Source organism: Lucilia cuprina, chromosome 6, assembly GCF_022045245.1.
Source record: "Lucilia cuprina isolate Lc7/37 chromosome 6, ASM2204524v1, whole genome shotgun sequence".
Lineage (NCBI taxonomy): Eukaryota > Metazoa > Arthropoda > Insecta > Diptera > Calliphoridae > Lucilia > Lucilia cuprina.
The window spans coordinates 3,787,351-3,805,629 of NC_060954.1; the positions used below are offsets into that span (position 1 = coordinate 3,787,351).

The 18,279-nt window shown below is 29.0% G+C and overlaps 1 protein-coding gene across 3 annotated transcripts in view; it reads right to left on the bottom strand.

The window, feature by feature from the left end:
* Window positions 1-18,279, bottom strand: part of LOC111677146 (serine-rich adhesin for platelets) — a 224,837-nt gene that overhangs the window by 87,914 nt on the left and 118,644 nt on the right. For all 3 annotated transcript variants that reach the window (XM_046954748.1, XM_046954749.1, XM_046954747.1), the window contains one exon: window positions 3,994-4,131. The gene's annotated coding sequence lies outside the window, so the exon portion shown is untranslated. The remainder of the gene's footprint in view (window positions 1-3,993; window positions 4,132-18,279) is intronic.

An 18,279-nucleotide genomic window follows, 5' to 3' on the forward strand; every position in this document is an offset into this window, starting at 1 on the left:
TTCTAGTTCAGTTCTAGTTCAGTTCTAGTTCAGTTCTAGTTCAGTTCTAGTTCAGTTCTAGTTCAGTTCTAGTTCAGTTCTAGTTCAGTTCAAGTTCAGTTCAAGTTCGGTTCTAGTTCAGTTCTAGTTCAGTTTTAGTTCAGTTCTAGTTCAGATCTAGTTTAGTTCTAGTTCAGTTCTAGTTCAGCTCTAGTTCAGTTCTAGTTCAGTTCAGTTCTAGTTAATTTTTAGTTCAGTTCTAATTTAGCTCTACTTAAGTTCTACATTTTAACATCTTATTTTGAACTCGTAGGATCCGGTAACTGTCTGACGTATTTGTATTAATATTTAACCTTGGCTTAGTTCAATAACACATTAAATAAAATGTTCAATAAGTAGTTTTTTATTAATTTTCTCAAATCATTAAAACACATAAATTAATTACAACAATTTCATTGCTGTTTTTTTTCAATTAAATTTTCAACTTTGATATTTTGTATTAATTGTAGCTGTAACAATGATTTTGATTAATATATATGTATATATTTAAATCAAGAGAACCAATATAATAATATTGCAAAACGGAATTACATTGTAATCATTATGATGTACATATAATGTACATATGTATACTTAAATATAATTAAATTTTTGTAGGGAATAACTTTCAAATATTTGTGTTTTTGAAAATAACGTTTGTTTCATCTTTTTCCTTAATATTTTTTGTAATATTAAGCCTTTTTTAGTTTTGTGTTAAAATCCTTATACACTGTATAATTCTTTCATTTATAATTACAAATTCTTAAGAATTTTTTTTATTATATTTAGAAAATATATGGTTTTTACAAATCTAGGTTAATTTAAACAATTTTTTTTTAATTTATTTTTATACATATGATTTTTTTTTATAAAGCAATAACTTTGGTTTCACTTAAATCCTGCTTAAACCAACAAACTTAATATTCTTTAAACATACAACATTAAAATCCGTGTTTAAATTCTTTAAATACTTTAAGACATTATAAGCCTACCTTTCAAATTCATAAGCGAAAAAAAGCCAATAACAATAGCAACAATAAAAAATCATATACAAACTTGATATGTTGCCAATAATATACAAATAGTATACCACCAGTATGTGTATAATGGGATATTTTAATATTGTTTAAATAACAACAAAAAAAGTGAACAACGAAAAAAAATTATCGCAAAACTCATAAATAACACCATAAACGTTCATTACCGTTAAATTACATGAAGAATAACAACGAAATAAATCGAACAAATCAAATTAAACTAAAGCAAATGAGACGTTCTTATATATGTGTGTACCTATATTTATATTAAAGTTTAGAACGACTTTATTATACCCTGTAAGAAGCCTTCAATTTCAACAAGTCGTTCTTCCTTCTGTGATCATTAAAACAGACTGACAATGATTTCAAAACTGATAATCCAGTATTGTAAGAGAACCTAGATTTCTACAAGATCATTCAAAGAGAATGTCTGATTCGTTTCAAATCAAACTACTTTGATTAACATTGTTTTGAAGAGAAAATTCACCCGATGATTCCAAGTCGTATATTCATTCCACTAAATTGAAGATTAATCAATTGTGGATGTGATTAACTGAGAAAAACGATTGTTATATAATTAATATAAGGCCCGTTAGATACTCTTATTTCAAAGATTTAAAATTTTAGTTGATCATTTTTAATGACAATGATCCGAACCGCTTTTTCAGAATTTCGTCTTTTAAATGTTTTCAAATGACACTTGTTTCCGATTTCATTGAACCATAAATAAACGTTTTATTACGATAATAGTTTACTAAGTAAGATTAGGGTTCGGATCTTCAAGGCATATGATTTGATACCACGATCGTTTGAAACGTTTAATTTTGATAATCTTTTGTTAAGTAAACTTAAAATCAGGATCTTTAAACCATATAATTTCATACCACTATCGTTTAAGAATGTAATTTGAAACTTTAGTTAGTTAGTTATTTTGAAAAGAGAATGTACATATATACATCAAATCCGAAGATATACTTCTTAACCAGTTCATCAGGTGGGAATCGAACCCACCACCTCCGGTCTACCGAACTAGAACTCTAACCACTAACCTACCGGAGGCCAATATGAAACTTTAAAATGCTTGCTTACGATCATGTTTGATCAATTTCTAGAAGACAAACAGTAACGATTTATTTCGTTAACCGATTGTTAAGTTAACCTTTGATCCGTATCTTCAAGACACCAGATGTCGTACTACGATCGTTTGAAAAAGACTTTTCAATTTTAAATGCTTTTACATTCACAAAGTCACACAAAAATGTTTAATTTCGATAATACTTTATTAAGTAAACTTATGATCCGGACCTCTAGGTTATATAATTCCGTTCCACGATCGTTTGAGCGAAGTAATTTAAAACATTTTTTTGTCGTTTCTGGTCAATTTCGAAAAGACAGATAAAACTATTGATATTGATAATATTTTATAAGGAAAGATAATAGTCCGGATCTTCAAGTTATATACATTTGATCCACGATCGTTTAAGGGATATTATTGGAAAAAATTTTGAATTTTGAATGCTTGCATGGAACACAAAAAGTCAATTTCAAAAAGCCAGACAGACAGACGGACAGACATGATCCGAACGTTATAGGCATATGATGTTATTTAATGATCGCTCAAGGGATTTAACTTGAAACATTTTGGACTTTGAAAAGCCTGCATGAGATCGTTTCCGGCCAAATATTGAAAATGGTATCGTTTGTAACTTTAAAAAGCCTGCATGAGATCGTTTCCGGCCAATTTTGAAAATAATGTCGTTCCACGATCGCTCGAGGGATATAATTTGTAACGATTGATTTTGCTAATAATTAAGTTTATATTCCAGATCTTTTAAGCACTTGAGGTAGTTTCTTGATCGTTTGGAGATTGAAGATAAAACATTTTGGAATTTAAAATATTTGCATGCGATCGTTTTTAATCAATTTAGAAAAGACAGATAGTAAAGATTGATTTCGATAATGTTTAGTCTAGATCTTCAACTCACATAAGATCGTTACGCGATCGTTAGAGCGATTTAAAACACTATAACTTGCAGAAGACACAAGTGGACAATTTCGAAAGGTGAGACAGACACTAACGATTGATTTCGATAATGGATGTTAACGGAGCCTATGGATTAGACTTCTATCGAGCCAAAAGCGGCAGAATCAGATCGGATAGTGCAAGATGGCGTTGCGCAATCATTTGAAACAAGACGATCATATTAAAAGATCATAAGATAGTTATCAACTTCTCGATGACATGTTTATTATATCCAAAGTAGGGTATTCCTTATAATTGTAATCATATCCAGTAACTATAGCAAACAAATTATAACAATTTATAAGAAAGAAAATTATAGTTAAATTAAACAAAAAAACAATTTTACCCAGAAACATTTAAATTTACACGCATTTAAAAAACCAAAATGAACTTTCAGTTACAATATACAAAATACTCGCACATAACAACAAATCATTATTATTTGTAAAAAAAAGATTGTTGATTATTACAAATCATAATAAAATTTATGCATAAAATATCGTAAGAAACAAAAAAAAAACGCATGAATGAAGGAGGAGTATATTAAGAAATAAAAAAAACAAACACACATTCCTTTAACGAAGTATTTCAACTGCATGTTTTTGATAAAATTGTTTGATCCATAATAATGTCTATAGAGTCCAACCAACATAAGACACAAGTAAATAATAAAAAAAAGAACAGGCCTTTTTTGTTTAAACGAACAAGCATTTATAGAGTTAAACTTGTAAATGTTTGCTTGTCATTCAGACACCAAATGATAAGTTTTGATTGGATGTTTTTTTGTTGTTGCTTTAATGTTGTATGTGTTAAGAATTCATAATGAGTCTATGGTGGCATAGAGTTTTATGTGTTGTGTTAGCTGTTGAAAGAATATTTTATCAAAGAAATTGAAAGGTGTCAAACATTACTCACCTTTTGTTTGGTCCAGTTTTTGTTTGGTAACCACTTTATTAACAGATGTAGAGTAGGTACACTGCTGCTCTAAAAGCGTTTGGAAAATGTTGCAACAGAACTTTTTGCGTTGTCAGTGGCGATTTAAAGGAATATAAGCTGAAAGTAGGAAAAAAATAGATTTTAAATATAAATTATTAAACTACATCATTATTTATCTAAAACACTTTCAATTATTCGTTAAACAAAAGATTTTCCCACACTGTATCAGACACATCATTGCAGACAAAAAAAAAACTAATAAAGAAATCTATTTTTTTTTTTTCTTGCCCCCTTTAAGAAACTAAAGACATCACTTTATAACACAAGTACTCAATTAACCACCTGTTGACATGCTAACTTTTTTTCTTCTACACTTCTATTTGTTCTCTACATAAAACCTCAGTAAAAGGAAGATTTTAAACTAGACAACAACCACAACACCAACAACATCATTATAATAAAATCACAACCGAAAAGGAAAAAAACAACAGCAAAAAAAATGCAAAAAAAATGTTGGCAACAAAAAAACACTTAACACTAAACAATTTAAACTTTACCCCTCTAGAGTCAAATAAAACCAAGGAAAGAAATACAACAAACAGACTTAAACTAACAAAAAAGAAATTCCCTTTATGACAAACGTTTAAAAAGTCAAGCAACACTATTGCAAAGGAAAAGAAAAATATTTAAGTTTAAAATGTTTTATTTTATGTTGTGGCAGAGCAGCAACAAGAGCTGGCAACATAAAAGTTGTATATGAACAGCAAACATTTCAAATCTAACACACATCATCATCATAATTATCTGGTGGATGGGTAAAGTTAATGTAAGAAATGAAAATCTTTTGAAAAAAATAATTTTTGCTGGAATAATAAGGGTTGTCGTAAGCTTAAAGGGGAAACCGTAAACAGGGGTAATGAACCCAAAACCTCCCGGTTTAATATGAGAATCATTTGAAGAAGAATCAGGATTGACAAGTATCGAAAAGTATTGTCACTGCTAACCAACCAACCAACTAACCAACTAACCAACTAACCAACTAACTAACTAACTAACTAACTAACTAACTAACTAACTAACTAACTAACTAACTAACTAACTAACTAGCTAACTAGCTAACTAGCTAACTAGCTAACTAGCTAACTAGCTAACTAACTAACTAACTAACTAACTAACTAACTAACTAACTAACTGACTAACTAACTAGCTAACTAGCTAACTAGCTAACTAGCTAACTAACTAACTAACTAACTAACTAACTAACTAACTAAGTTAGTAACTAATTAAAAACCGAAATATCTATCTATCTATCTATCTATCTATCTATCTATCTATCTATCTATCTATCTATCTATCTATCTATCTATATATCTATCTATCTATCTATCTATCTATCTATCTATCTATCTATCTATCTATCTATCTATCTATCTATCTATCTATCTATCTATCTATCTATCTATCTATCTATCTATCAATCTATCTATCTATCTATCTATCTATCTATCTATCTATCTATCTATCTATCTATCTATCTATCTATCTATCAATCTATCAATATATCTATCTATCTATCTATCTATCTATCTATCTATCTATCTATCTATCTATCTATCTATCTATCTATCTATCTATCTATCTATCTATCAATCTATCAATCTATCTATCTATCTATCTATCTATCTATCTATCTATCTATCTATCTATCTATCTATCTATCTATCTATCTATCTATTTATCTATCTATCTATCTATCTATCTATCTATCTATCTATCTATCTATCTATCTATCTATCTATCTATCTATCTATATATCTATCTATCTATCTATCTATCTATCTATCTATCTATCTATCTATATATCTATCTATCAAAGTTAGAGCACTACAAACAACAACAGCTTTGTTAGCGTATTGGGCTCGTACCTTCCAATACAAGTACTTTTTAACTCGGGAATAATTAGCAACGACGGAGTGAGTGTAATGCTATAAAAAAGGAACTAAAGGAAGTTAAGAATAAAAAATCGTTTAAAGTAACGTAACTAAATTTTAAACATGGGCTAGATTATCCCATACGACCACATGTTATAATGTAATCTTTAAATCATTTTGAAATATTAAAGCGGCAACTCTTGGTCCCAAATTCTTTTCGGCAAATAAACACTAAATAGTATATAACCAAAACATACACACAGAAAAATGTAAACAACATATCAAGGTTAAACTCAAACGCATCACAAGAGTTAGTCGGAGATGTTAAAGTTTTCTTTTTTTTTCCTTCCTTTACTTGCCCCCCTACATACTAAAACGTTTATAAATGGATTTTTTTCACCAACACTGTTAAATAAAATTTAGCAACTTGTTTAGTAAAAATTGTAGAAACCAACTTCAAACATCTGTTGCCTTGCTACCATGAAAGCAAAATTTTTCTTCTTTTTACTTAGTCAATTTTTTTACTACAAAATACTACTAAGGGTTTTATTTTTAGAGATTTCAGTTTCTTTTTTGTTTTGCTTGTTTTGTTATTATTGCTTTCTTTGTAATTTTAGAAAGATATTTATTTTTTTTATTTTGAAAATTTTTATTTTTGTTTGGCCAAGTATTTTTACACACAGCAGTTGGTAGTCGAGAAAGAAAATTGTATTTTGTATGGGAAAAGAAGTAAAGGAAAGTAACTAAAGTGTGTCTGGCAAGTGTCTAGCATGTAGTATTACTCTTTTTGTTAAGCAGGTATAAAAATATGTTATAACAGTCAATGAATGAATGGTTGTACGTCTGTCTGTCTTTAAAAGCTTGTCTGTCCGAACTGCTAGTCTGTCTGTCTCTCCTTGCTAAATGGATAACATATTTTTATGAAATTTGTTGAGTTTTTTTTGCAGGGTAACAAAAATAAGCCAAAAGGGATTTTTATTTAGTAATATTTTTAGTAAACATTAAGTCACAAAGAAATTTGTGCAAATGTGTGTCAAAAATGTTCTCTCTATATTTAGATTATAATGAAATTTTTGGAATATTTGAAACATTTAATTATTAAAGCTTTATTAGAAAGAAAACTAAAGACCGAACTATAAGTTGGCCTATTGACTGAACTAAAGACTAGACTATGCACTAGAATATAGAATAGATTTGAAGATAGACTATAGAATATACTATAGACTAGACAATAGACTAGACTATAGACTAGACTATAGACTAGACTATAGATTAGACTATAGACTAGACTATAGACTAGACTATAGACTAGACTATAGACTAGACTATAGACTAGACTATAGACTAGACTATAGACTAGACTATAGACTAGACTATAGACTAGACTATAGACTAGACTATAGACTAGACTATAGACTAGACTATAGACTAGACTATAGACTAGACTATAGACTAGACTATAGACTAGACTATAGACTAGACTATAGACTAGACTATAGACTAGACTATAGACTAGACTATAGACTAGACTATAGACTAGACTATAGACTAGACTATAGACTAGACTATAGACTAGACTATAGACTAGACTATAGACAAGACTATAGACTAGACTATAGACTAGACTATAGACTAGACTATAGACTAGACTATAGACTAGACTATAGACTAGACTATTGACTAGACTATAGACTAGACTATAGACTAGACTATAGACTAGACTATAGACTAGACTATTGACTAGACTATAGACTAGACTATAGACTAGACTATAGACTAGACTATAGACTAGACTATAGACTATACTATAGACTAGACTATAGGCTAGACTATAGACTAGACTATAGACTAGATTACAGACTAGACTATAGACTAGACAATAGACTAGACTGTATATTGGACTATAGACTGGACTTAAGACTAGACTATAGACTAGACTATAGACTAGACTATAGACTAGACTATAGACTAGACTATAGACTAGACTATAGACTAGACTATAGACTAGACTATAGACTAGACTATAGACTAGACTATAGACTAGACTATAGACTATAGACTAGACTTTGGACTTTGAACTTTGAACTAAACTATATACTATTAACTAAACTTTAGAATAGACTGTAAACTAGACTATACACATAAACTCTAGTTTTACACAAAAAATTGAATTTTATCAAACAAATACATATTTACAACAACCGAAACCATTTAATTTATCTTTCAATAAAGAAAAAACCCTCTGCAACCTCTTTAAACTCCCATAAACAACTTAATTTGTTCAATAGAATGAGATTTTTTGAGTTGTGCAGCATAATAAAAATCAAATATGTGTGTATGTATGTACTCACAGTTATTTAAACTAAACCATTAAAAAGCAACCAAATACCGACACTTTGGCAAGACAATGGCAACAAACCAACAACAACAACAAAAAATCAGCAAACTTTACTAACAAACTACTAAAACATCATTACAAACACCTACTCATACATTAAACAACAACACTTTTAGCAGCAACAGACACCAACAACTATCAACTCAACAAACAACAACCGCAGCCATAAGCTAACAGCAAACAAAAAACACATTAGCGACCATAAAAAACAATTTGTACAAGTAACAGAAGCAGCATGTAAGCAGCAACAACAACAGCAGTAAGCAAAAAAGTAACAAGAAAAAAAACAAAATTGCCAACAACATTTACTAGTGGTACAATATTATAGTTAGTTGCAATGAGTAAAAGTTGATGATGTGTCAACTAGAAAAGTGAGGACATATCACAAGTGTTGGTATTTATGGTGGCGCTTATGGTTTGTTGTTTTTGTTTTTTTGCCTTTCCTTCCTTTTTGTCATGTTAAATATTTACTTTTGCGATTTTTTCTCTTTGTTGCTGCCACATTTGCCAAGTAGCATGTTACAAAATTAAAGTGAACAATATGGTTTTGTTGCTGCTGCTCAACAAAGAAAAAAAACTTAAGACGCCTTATGCTTCCGTTATATTTATGAGTGTTTTTCGTCTTCTTTTACTCATTCTTTTAAGTCAAAAATCTTGCTGTTTTCTTATAAGAATAAAAGATTTTATTATTGTTACGTCTGCTGCTGTCTTTAATATGAAACCATGCGCGCGACAACGTCATTGTGTGTCGTCACTTTGTTCCTTTGGAACATTGATATTTTTATACTCCACCACCATCACTTGGTTAACAAACACTCCATAGAGTTTTAACGCCAACATTTTTTTGTGTTTTTAATTTTTTTATTTTCTTCAACTTTAGTTCAGTGAAGCATTCACTGTACAACTAATAATAGCAGAGCAACAATATGCTACTTACAGCAACAACATTAAGAACAACCAGCAACGGCAACTTTTTTTTTAGTGGCCAGTCCGCCATCCTCATGATGGTGTGTCACGTTGGGTGTGTTAGTATAATCATGCTTATGCTGTTACGCTTCTTTTCAAAATCTCTGCTTAAAATCGCTAATAGATTACACTATAGACTAGACTATAGACTAGACTATAGACTAGACTATAGACTAGACTATAGACTAGACTATAGACTAGACTATAGACTAGACTATATACTAGACTAGACTATAGACTATAGACTATAGACTATAGACTATAGACTATAGACTAGACTAGACTAGACTAGACTATAGACTAGACTAGACTAGACTATAGACTAGACTATAGACTAGACTATAGACTAGACTATAGACTAGACTATAGACTAGACTATAGACTAGACTATAGACTAGACTTTAGACTAGACTATAGACTAGACTTTAGACTAGACTATAGACTAGACTTTAGACTAGACTATAGACTAGACTATAGACTAGACTATAGACTAGACTATAGACTAGACTATAGACTAGACTATAGACTAGACTATAGACTAGACTATAGACTAGACTATAGACTAGACTATAGACTAGACTATAGACTAGACTATAGACTAGACTATAGACTAGACTATAGACTAGACTATAGACTAGACTATAGACTAGACTATAGACTAGACTATAGACTAGACTATAGACTAGACTATAGACTAGACTATAGACTAGACTATAGACTAGACTATAGACTAGACTATAGACTAGACTATAGACTAGACTATAGACTAGACTATAGACTAGACTATAGACTAGACTATAGACTAGACTATAGACTAACTATAGACTAGACTATAGACTAGACTATAGACTAGACTATAGACTAGACTATAGACTAGACTATAGACTAGACTATAGACTAGACTATAGACTAGACTATAGACTAGACTATAGACTAGACTATAGACTAGACTATAGACTAGACTATAGACTAGACTATAGACTAGACTATAGACTAGACTATAGACTAGACTATAGACTAGACTATAGACTAGACTATAGACTAGACTATAGACTAGACTATAGACTAGACTATAGACTAGACTATAGACTAGACTATAGACTAGACTATAGACTAGACTATAGACTAGACTATAGACTAGACTATAGACTAGACTATAGACTAGACTATAGACTAGACTATAGACTAGACTATAGACTAGACTATAGACTAGACTATAGACTAGACTATAGACTAGACTATAGACTAGACTATAGACTAGACTATAGACTAGACTATAGACTAGACTATAGACTAGACTATAGACTAGACTATAGACTAGACTATAGACTAGACTATAGACTAGACTATAGACTAGACTATAGACTAGACTATAGACTAGACTATAGACTAGACTATAGACTATAGACTAGACTATAGACTAGACTATAGACTAGACTATAGACTATAGACTAGACTATAGACCAGACTATAGACTAGACTATAGACTAGACTATAGACTAGACTATAGACTAGACTATAGTCTAGACTATAGACTAGACTATAGACTAGACTGTAGACTAGACTATAGACTAGACTATAGACTAGACTATAGACTAGACTATAGACTAGACTATAGACTAGACTATAGACTAGACTATAGACTAGACTATAGACTAGACTATAGACTAGACTATAGACTAGACTATAGACTAGACTATAGACTAGACTATAGACTAGACTATAGACTTGACTATAGACTAGACAATAGACTAGACTATAGATTAGACTATACACTAGACTAATCTATAGTCAAGACTATAGAGTAGACTAGTGTTCAGCTTAGACTAACTTTAAATAATATTTTGAAAGTATAGGGCATTTCGAACTTCATCTATGTCTTCAGGTTTTCTCTATTCGCTTCTCATATACTTGGCCATTTATGTATTTGTTTTTGAATTATTTACCACCACCCTTCTCCCCCATTCCCTTTTCGCTACGGAAAAAATCAACGTTTTCTTAGTTTCTGAGCTGCTGGTATTTCAGTGGTTTGCCATGTTTGTTTGTGTGGTCTGTGTTGTGTCTGTTGTTGTCGGTCGTCTCTCGCAGTTGACTGTGTTGTAGTAGTTTGAAGAAGTTGGCCCATTTTTTAGCTGATGTTTACGAATATTTCTACTCTACTCTCATCTCATGTTGTTTGCTGATATTTGCTTTACGCAAAAGCAACCACATATGTTTCTTTTTTTCTTGTGGACGTGTGTGAATGTGAGAAAGATTTCTGTGTGTTGATAAAAGAAAAATCTTAAAAAATCTTTGGCATGTTTTTTTTCTGGAGAGATTTTTTCGATATAATGAAATGAATGAAATAAATTTGTAACAACTTTTGGTTGAATGGTTGTGATTTTCTGTAAAGGATTCAGTGGTGAAGTTATTTAAGATATTTTTTTATTTATTAAAGAGAAAAGTGTGGGTTGTTAAAGGACAATATATAGCATTTTCATAAAAAAGTTAAACACTTAAGTAGCTTGAGAAGATATAGTGTTAAGAAGATAGATTTAAAGGTCAAGTTATATGTTGTTTTATTTCCGTTTGTAAAACGTTTTAATTATTTTGTTTTTCCTAATTAAAACACCAGTTATTTTTAGCTGTTAACACTTGCAAGGTGTTGAAACTTTAAAACAATCTTTCAACACCCACATTCAACGCCCACACGAGAAAAAAAATTCTTTCACACAAAACCAAAAGGTGTTGAAAACCATATAAAAACAAATTTAAGCCCTCTAAATGAGCCAGCCATTAACATTAACGTAAATAAGTAAGAAAAAATTCATTTTAAATAAAGAAATCCTAAAAAAACCCTCAATGTTTAGCCAAATGAAAAAACCACAAAAAAATTCTAATAGAAAAAATTAACAGAACAGATTTTTTTATAATAAAAATAACGTTTTTTTGCTTTCAAACTCATTTCACAACAAAAAATCTTTAAAAAGAGGAAGGAAGGACTCTATAAACACATTATAAGCAAAAGGAACAGAGAAAGACAAGGATAATAATGTAAAAAAATAGCAACAGCAGCAGGAGTAGTAGAGTAGTAACCAACATGTTAATTACCTTCTACTTATTTGCAGGAATTTCTTTGTGTTTTGTTGTAGTAGTAAGTAAAACAAGGACCCACATTATTTGACCAAGTCTAAACCATTACAAGCTCATAAAATACAAACAAGTCTTATATATTAACATTTGTTTTTTAGCAGCAATTAAAATTATTATTATAATGTCAACACTTTTGCTGGTCAACACTCCACATACACATACACACCACCAACATATTTATAGCAAATCCCAAAAAAAAAATTGAAAAAATAGAAAAATAAAGGATTTAAAATGAATACAACCTTTTAACCTGCTTAACGTTAAACACAAGTCAAAAGATTTGCCAAAGAAATCTGTATTTAAAATTTATTGTTGCAACTTATTATAATAATACAAGCAAACCGAAAAGGCAAGAAAACAAAGTCGACAAAAGGTTCAAATGCCGTCGGCTTTTTTTCCTTTTTTTTTTTGCTTACTACACACATAAAATAAAATGTTTGTATCTTTGTGTTTTTTTCATTTTTTGTGCCATTTGAACAGGCGTTAAGAAATTTTAGTTACAATTTTTCTCTAATACATTTTTTCTCAATTCACTTCGGTTTTTTTGAGGGTGTTATATTTTGTTTGTAAAACTTTTTTAGTATGTGGGTCACTTAGAAAAAAAAATTATATATAAAATCCTGAATTTTCGTTATAGCGAAAAGTGTGAGGCAGGTTAAGTTTCATATTTTTTGTTTTTTTCGAGGGTTTATATTTACAAGATTTATTTTAATCATGTTATTTGAAGACTGTTTGATAAGGGTGGTTGGTTATTGTAAATATTGTAAATATAAACTAAAGTTTAGGGTAGGTTAATACAAATTTAACATAAATTATTAAAACAAAACTAAATGACAATTAAGGAAACGTAAACGGAGATTTTATAAGATTACTTACTTAAGTTATGTAATGAACAATTTTTGTGTAAATCTAGCCTAAACCCTACTCTAAGGTCAAGTCTACAGTATAATCTATAGTCATGTCTATAGTCTAGTCTCTAGTCGTTTCTATAGTCTTGCCTATTAACTAGCACATAGTGTAGTCTATTGTCTAGTTTATAGTCTACTCTATAGCTTAAAGTATAGTCTGTAGCCAGAAATCGTATGAAAAACTCTACACAAGGTTTTTGATTAAAAATAGACTATAGAAGAGACTATAGACTAGATTATAGAATAGACTATAGACTAGTTTATAGAATAGACTATAGACTAGATTAAAGACTAGAATATAGACTAGACTATAGACTAGACAATAGACTAGACCATAGACAAGACTATAGACTAGACCATAAACTAGACTATATGCTAGAATTTAGACTAGACTATAGACTTTAGACAAGACATTAGACTAGACTTTAAACAAGACTTTAAACTAGACTTTAGACTAGGCTTTAGAGTAGACTATAGACTAGACTATAGACTAGATTATAGACTAAACTAAAGACTAGACTTTAGAGTAGACCACAGACTAGACAATAGACAAGACTATAGACTAGAATATAGACTAGAATATAGCCTAGACTTTAGACTATACTTTAGACTATACTTTAGACTACACTTTACACTAGACTATAGACTAGACTATAGACTAGACTATAGACTAAACTATAGACTAAACTATAGACTAGACGTTATACTAGACCACAGACTAGACTATAGACAAGACTTTAGACTAGAATATAGACTAGACTTTCGACTTGAATATAGACTAGACTATAAACTAGATTATAGACTTGGCTATGGTGTTAACAATAGTCTTGACTATAGACTATGCTATATTTTATAGAAGAGACTATAGACTACATTATGGGCTAGACAATAGAATATAGACTACACTATAGACTAGTCTCCTGTCTAGTCTATAGAATAGATTAAATAGACTAGATTATAGACTAGACTAGATTATAGACTAGACTATAGACTAAACTATAGAATGGACTATAGACTTTACTATCGCCTAGACGTTAAACTAGACTATAGACTAAAATATAGACTAGACTACAGACTAGAGTATAGACTAGACTATAGACTAGACTATAGACTAGACTACAGACTAGACTATAGACTAGACTATAGACAAGACAATAGACTAGACTATAGACAAGACTATGAAACAGACTATAGACTAGTACATAAACCTAAATATATACTAGACTTTAGACTAGACTTTAGACTAGACTTTAGACTAGACTTTAGACTAGACTTTAGACTAAACTTTAGACTAGACTTTAGACTAGACTTTAGACTAGACTTTAGACTAGACTTTAGACTAGACTTTAGACTAGACTTTAGACTAGACTTTAGACTGGACTATAGACTAGACTGTAGGCTTTAGACAAGACATTAGACTAGACTTTAGACTACACTTTAAACTAGACTTCAGACTAGAGTTCACACTAGACTTTAGACTAGACTTTAGACTAGACTTTAGACTAGACTTTAGACTAGACTTTAGACTAGACTTTAGACTAGACTTTAGACTAGACTTTAGACTAAACTTTAGACTAGACTTTAGACTAGACTTTAGACTAGATTCTAGACTAGACTTTAGACTAGACTGGGCTTTAGACTAGACTTTAGACTAGACTTTACACAGGAGTTTAGACCTGACCTCGGACTAGACTTTACACTGGACTTTAGACTATAATTGAGATTAGGCTGAAGACTATAATTTATACTAAACTATTGACTAGACTTAGACTAGACTTTAGACTAAACTTTAGACTAGACTTTAGACATTACAAAAGACTTGAATTTTACTTTTGAGAAAATCTTGATTATTATTAATTATTTTGAAAAAAAAACTATTTTTAAATTTAAACGAAAATACCGACGGATGTCATTAAACATCTACTACTACACCTACAATTTATTTATTCTCTTTTTTTCTACCAAGACTTTCACTTCTTTATTAAAAAAACTTTATGGCGAAACAAGTAATAAAAATGTTTATGTTAATTTAGTATTAAAGTTATATTAAAAAAAATAATAATTTTATGGTCATCATTAAAAATTATAAAAAAATATATAAATTCAATTGCATTAAAAAAACCAGTGCATTTTGTTAAGAAATAAGAAAAAAAAACAAACCATACTTGCCACATATACATACAACTAAACAGCAGCAATGCAAATAAAACAAAACACTTAATGCAACACTAAAAAAAAACTTAAAAACAACAAAACAGCAACTAAAATATAAGGAGAGCTACACTTGCAGTTAAACAAATATATGAATTGTATTTGGTTTAATATTAGTGAGTTGTTGTCGCCGGCGTCATGTTGTCAACTCATGTTGCAAGGCAGAGCAAAAGAAAACGAACAATTTATGGTAAATAACAACATGAAATTAAATAAGTGACTCATAAAAAATAGTGCGTAATTAGGGGAAATTTATGAAATTTATTAGAAATTACAATTGCAGCAACAACATGTATTAAATGGCATTAGCATTTTTGTTGTTGGCTTTAAAGGCGGGAAGGAGTTGCTTTTTTTAAGAAATAACATTTGGTTTTAATAATAAATGACGGAGGCAATTGCTGCTGCAACCACCTACTTACTTAATATGTATTTTGTTGTTAGTAGTGGTAGTAGTAGTGGTAATGCATACTAGAAGTTTAAGACATTCCATTTTTTTAATAGCGGATTTAGCTTATTTTTATTTTATGGCTTTTTAAAAGATTTAATAAAAAAAATTTAACATCATTAATGCATTAAGTGTAATTATGTATGCAAACTGCAAATTTCAAATAAAAATTTTAAATTGTTTAGATCTTTTTTGTTGTTGTTTTTTTCCTTTAATATATTAAATTAGTCATTTAGTTTGTTTCTTTAGATATTTTTTCGTTTTTTTTTTCAAAGATAATTAAATATTATTCTTAATTGCTTCCATTTTTGTTTTGAACCAATATAAAAAAGCAAATTGCAAAGCAAATTTTTTTATTTTTTTTTTAATTTTATGAGAGTCTTGTTTGTTTGATGTTGCAATTAAAATGAGGCCATTAAAATTGTGGTAAAATTTTCGCAACACAACATAACATGTTGCCAGCATTATAATTAGCTAAAAAGCTACTTAAAATTAACAAAAAAACCAACGAAAAAAAAACTATATGCAATATTTAAAATATTGTCTGAATAGGCAACAAAAACGACAACAACAACAACAAACAAACGTTCACCTTAATAGTCAACCATATGGATTTTTTCAATTTAATAATGCACTGACAACATATGGTGTGTGTTGCAAAGTAGCAAAATATTTATACAAAAAGTAAAAAAAAAAACAAAAAATAAAACTTATTTATAATGTTCTTTCATAGTAAGGATCTAAAATGAAATAAAAAAATTATTGCTGCCTTAATTGGCAATATGTTGCAGCAACATATACTTAAATGTTTAAAATACACCCTAACCTATATTATAATAAAGAAAAAAATACAACAATTTTAAATTAAAATAATCGATATTTTATGTTAATACAAAAACATTTAAAACTTGAGGGGTTTTTTTTCACTTGCAACTTTAGCAAAAGTCCTCTAGATTGGAAATTGTTGCCATTTTTTATATCAAAAAAGCCTTAAAACCTCAGAAAAATAAAAAAAATTAAAATTTTCATACTTGCCACATGTGGCATATTAACAAAAATCTTAATTTTCTTTCTTAAAACAACTGCAATTCACGTTTAACACCTTTTTTAATGAAAAAAAAAACAAAATTTTGTTACATGCCACATGAGGCAAGTAAGAAATAACCGTAATTTTGTTCAAAACATTCATTAAATTAAAGTAACTATTTAAAAATAATAAAATTTAATATATTTAACTATGTTGCAACATGTTGCAAGTTAAAAATTTTACAGAAAATTGCCAAAAAAAAAACGAATTCAATTAAAATGTTCTGCTTTTAAGTTTTTTTATATAAATTTTTTTTTATAAAATAAACAAAATTTTGTTACTTGCCACATGTGGCAATGTGAAAAATTTACTTTTATTTCGTGTTAATATTAATTTTTATTCATAATTAAAATTACTGTTGAATAAAAAAGAAAATATATTATATTTAGCTATGTTGCAACATGTTGCAAGTGAGAATTTTTGTAGAACAAAACAAGTGATCCATAGATTAATAAACTAAATATTTTTAAATAACCATATTCTACAAGGAAAATTAAACAAATTCGGTTTTTTCCTTTAATTGCAACATGTGGCAAGTGGAGAAATTTGTTCAAAATAATCACTAAAATTTTGAATTATTTGATATTTTTATTATAAAGAAACCATTTTTAAATATATAACAAGAAAGTATTAAATATTTAATGTAGACACATCAATGCAACATGTTGCAAGAAAAACATTTTCAACAACAAAATGTGGCAAGTTAAAAATTCACTAATTAATAATTTATGCGAGTTCTTATTAAAAATTTCATTGCCTTTTTTTAATAAAAATTACATAATTTATAAGTAATTTTCGATTTTTTTTAATTTGCCGCATGTGGCAAGTTATATACAACATGTTTCACTATTAAATTTTTATAACAAAAAGAGTAAGTTTTGAATACATTTTTAATTTTTTAAGTTTAAAAAGACTTATTCCAAACAAATTTATTAAAAGTTGTTAATATTTCTACTTACAACATGTTGCAAGTTTATTTCGAGCTGAAGAATTTACACTAAGTTATTATTGCAACAAGCTGCATAATTAACTTTTATAAGCCAAATATAACGATCAACTTTTTATTTAAGCTAAACAGTTTTTGTTACAAAACTCATTTTCAACATGTTGCAAACTTAATAAATTTGTTTTAAAAATTTTAATTTTTTATTAGATTTCTGTTAAATATTGCAATGACAACAATATTT